The sequence below is a fragment of the Primulina eburnea genome, unplaced genomic scaffold, assembly GCF_022965805.1.
Source record: "Primulina eburnea isolate SZY01 unplaced genomic scaffold, ASM2296580v1 ctg1080_ERROPOS500000, whole genome shotgun sequence".
Taxonomy (NCBI): Eukaryota; Viridiplantae; Streptophyta; class Magnoliopsida; order Lamiales; family Gesneriaceae; genus Primulina; species Primulina eburnea.
In genome coordinates, this window is record NW_027330626.1 from 18,901 (window position 1) to 23,625 (window position 4,725).

The following is a 4,725-nucleotide window of genomic DNA, read 5'->3' on the forward strand; positions in this document are numbered from 1 at the left end:
CATAGAAATGTCAATCCAAGTTCTTTTTAAGAATAGCACGCAAAAGTGTTCCCAAAGTTCTATTGACAACTTCAGTTTGTCCATCCGTTTGAGGATGACAAGTAGTAGAATACAACAATATTGAGCAAAGTTTAGCCCATAAAGTAATCCAAAAATAGAATCCCTCCCCTTCTTAGTCCTAGGCAACCCCAAAATAAAGTCCATAGAAATGTCAGTCCAAGTTCTTTTTAAGAATATCACGCAAAAGTGTTCCCAAAGTTCTATTTACAACTTCAGTTTGTCCATCCGTTTGAGGATGACAAGTAGTAGATTACAACTTTATTGTGCAAAGTTTAGCTCATAAAGTAATCCAAAAATAGAATCCCTGCCCTTCTTAGTACTAGGCGACCCCAAAATAAAGTCCATAGAAATGTCAGTCCAAGTTCTTTTTAAGAATAGCACGCAAAAGAGTTCCCAAAGTTCTATTGACAACTTCAGTTTGTCCATCCGTTTGAGGATGACAAGTAGTAGAATACAACAATATTGAGCAAAGTTTAGCCCATAAAGTAATCCAAAAATCGAATCCCTCCCCTTCTTAGTCCTAGGCAACCCCAAAATAAAGTCCATAGAAATGTCAATCCTAGTTCTTTTTAAGAATAGCACGCAAAAGTGTTCCCAAAGTTCTATTTACAACTTCAGTTTGTCCATCCGTTTGAGGATGACCAGTAGTAGATTACAACTTTATTGTGCAAAGTTTAGACCATAAAGTAATCCAAAAATAGAATCCCTCCCCTTCTTAGTCCTAGGCAACCCCAAAATAAAGTCCATAGAAATGTCAATCCAAGTTCTTTTTAAGAATAGCACGCAAAAGTGTTCTCAAAGTTCAATTGACAAATTCAGTTTGTCCATCCGTTTGAGGATGACAAGTAGTAGATTACAACAATATTGAGCAAAGTTTAGCCCATAAAGTAATCCAAAAATAGAATCCCTCCCCTTCTTAGTCCTAGGCAACCACAAAATAAAGTCCATAGAAATGTCAGTCCAAGTTCTTTTTAAGAATAGCACGCAAAAGTGTTCCCAAAGTTCTATTGACAACTTCAGCTTGTCCATCCGTTTGAGGATGACAAATAGTAGATTACAACAATATTGAGCAAAGTTTAGCCCATAATGTAATCCAAAAATAGAATCCCTCCCCTTCTTAGTCCTAGGCAACCCCAAAATAAAGTCCATAGAAATGTCAATCCAAGTTCTTTTTAAGAATAGCACGCAAAAGTGTTCCCAAAGTTCTATTGACAACTTCAGTTTGTCCATCCGTTTGAGGATGACAAGCAATAGAAAACAACAATTTTGTGCCAAGTTTATCCCATAAAGTATTCCAAAAATAGAATCCCTCCCCTTCTTAGTCCTAGGCAACCCCGAAATAAAGTCCATAAAAATGTCAATCCAAGTTCTTTTAAGAATAACACGCAAAAGTGTTCCCAAAGTTCTATTGACAACTTCAGTTTGTCCATCCGTTTGAGGATGACAAGTAGTAGATTACAACTTTATTGTGCAAAGTTTAGCCCATAAAGTAATCCATAAATAGAATCCCTCCCCTTCTTAGTCCTAGGCAACCCCCCAAAATAAAGTCCATAGAAATGTATTGCCAAGTTCTTTTTAAGAATAGCACGCAAAAGTGTTCCCAAAGTTCTATTGACAACTTCAGTTTGTCCATCCGTTTGAAGTACCTGTATCTACCAATACGTAAGCAGGATAACCACATAAAGAACAGTTACCTGCAACAAATCCGCAATGTTTGAAGCATCATTGGTTTTATGACAAGCTATAAAATGTGCCATCTTAGAGAATCTATCCAAAACAACAAAAATAGAATCCCTCCCCTTCTTAGTCCTAGGCAACCCCAAAATAAAGTCAATAGAAATATCAATCCAAGTTCTTTTAAGAATAGCACGCAAAAGTGTTCCCAAAGTTCTATTGACAACTTCAGTTTGTCCATCCGTTTGAGGATGACAAGTAGTAGAAAACAACAATTTTGTGCCAAGTTTATCCCATAAAGTATTCCAAAAATAGAATCCCTCCCTTTCTTAGTCCTAGGCTACCCCAAAATAAAGTCCATAGAAATGTCAATCCAAGTTCTTTTAAGAATAGCACGCAAAATTGTTCCCAAAGTTCGATTTACAACTTCAGTTTGTCCATCCGTTTGAGGATGACAAGTAGTATATTACAACTTTATTGTGCAAAGTTTAGCCCATAAAGTAATCCATAAATAGAATACCTCCCCTTCTTAGTCCTAGGAAACCCCAAAATAAAGTCCTTAGAAATGTCAGTTCAAGTTCTTTTTAAGAATAGCATGCAAAAGTGTTCTCAAAGTTCTGTTGACAACTTCAGTTTGTCCATCCGTTTGAGGATGACAAGTAGTAGATTACAACTTTATTTTGCAAAGTTTAGCCCATAAAGTAATCCATAAATAGAATCCCTCCCCTTCTTAGTCCTAGGCAAACCCAAAATAAAGTCCATAGAAATGTCAATCCAAGTTCTTTTTAAGAATAGCACGCAAAAGTGTTCCCAAAAATCTATTGACAACTTCAGTTTGTCCATCCGTTTGAAGTACCTGTATCTATCAATACGTAAGCAGGATAACCACATAAAGAACAGTTACCTGCAACAAATCCGCAATGTTTGAAGCATCATTGGTTTTATGACAACCTATAAAATGTGCCATCTTAGAGAATCTATCCAAAACAACAAAAATAGAATCCCTCCCCTTCTTAGTCCTAGGCAACCCCAAAATAAAGTCCATAGAAATGAAAATCCAATTTCTTTTAAGAATAGCACGCAAAAGTGTTCCCAAAGTTCTATTTACAACTTCAGTTTGTCCATCCGTTTGAGGATGACAAGTAGTATATTACAACTTTATTGTACAAAGTTTAGCCCATAAAGTAATCCATAAATAGAATCCCTCCCCTTCTTGATCCTAGGCAAGCCCAAAATAAAGTCCATAGAAATGTCAATCCAAGTTCTTTTTAAGAATAGCACGCAAAAGTGTTCCCAAAGTTCTATTGACAACTTCAGTTTGTCCATCCGTTTGAGGATGACAAGTATTAGAAAACAACAATTTTGTGCCAAGTTTATCCCATAAAGTATTCCAAAAAAAGAATCCCTCCCTTTCTTAGTCCTAAGTTACCCCAAAATAAAGTCCATAGAAATGTCAATCCAAGTTCTTTTAAGAATAGCACGCAAAAGTGTTCCCAAAGTTCTATTTACAACTTCAGCTTATCCATCCGTTTGAGGATGACAACTAGTATATTACTACTTTATTGTGAAATGTTTAGCCCATAAAGTCATCCATAAATAGAATATCTCCCCTTCTTAGTCCTAGGCAACCCCAAAATAGGGTCCTTAGAAATGTCAGTTCAAGTTCTTTTTAAGAATAGCATGCAAAAGTGTTCTCAAAGTTCTGTTGACAACTTCAGTTTGTCCATCCGTTTGAAGATGACAAGTAGTAGATTACAACTTTATTGTGCAAAGTTTAGCCCATAAAGTAATCCATAAATAGAATCCCTCCCCTTCTTAGTCCTAGGCAACCCCAAAATAAAGTCCATAGAAATGTCAATCCAAGTTCTTTTTAAGAATAGCACGCAAAAGTGTTCCCAAAGTTCTATTGACAACTTCAGTTTGTCCATCCGTTTGAAGTACCTGTATCTATCAATACGTAATGAGGATAACCACATAAAGAACAGTTACCTGCAACAAATCCGCAATGTTCGAAGCATCATTGGTTTTATGACAAGCTATAAAATGTGTCATCTTAGAGAATCTATCCAAAACAACAAAAATAGAATCCCTCCCCTTCTTAGTCCTAGGCAACCCCAAAATAAAGTCCATAGAAATGTCAATCCAAGTTCTTTTAAGAATAGCACGCAAAAGTGTTCCCAAAGCTCTATTTACAACTTCAGTTTGTCCATCCGTTTGAGGATGACAAGTAATAGATTACAAATTTATTGTGAAAAGCTTAGCCCATAAAGTAATCCATAAATAGAATCCCTCCCCTTCTTAGTCCTAGGAAACCCCAAAATAAAGTCCATAGAAATGTCAATCCAAGTTCTTTAAAGAATAGCACGCAAAAGTGTTCCCAAAGTTCTATTTACAACTTCAGTTTGTCCATCCGTTTGAGGATGACAAGTAGCAGATTACAACTTTATTGTGCAAAGTTTAGCCGATAAAGTAATCCAAAAAAGAATCCCTCCCCTTCTTAGTTCTAGACAACCACAAAATAAAGTCCATAGAAATGTCAATCCAAGTTCTTTTTAAAAATAGCACGCAAAATTGTTCCCAAAGTTCTATTGACAACTTCAGTTTGTCCATCCGTTTGAAGTACCTATATCTATCAATACGTAAGCAGGATAACCACATAAAGAACAGTTACCTGCAACAAATCCGCAATGTTTGAAGCATCATTGGTTTTATGACAAGCTATAAAATGTGCCATCTTAGAGAATCTATCCAAAACAACAAAAATAGAATCCCTCCCCTTCTTAGTCCTAGGCAATCCCAAAATAAAGTCCATAGAAATGTCAATCCAATTTCTTTTAAGAATAGCACGCAAAAGTGTTACCAAAGTTCTATTTACAACTTCAGTTTGTCCATCCGTTTGAGGATGACAAGTAGTATATTAAAACTTTATTGTGCAAAGTTTAGCCCATAAAGTAATCCATAAATAGAATCCCTCCCCTTCTTGATCCTAGG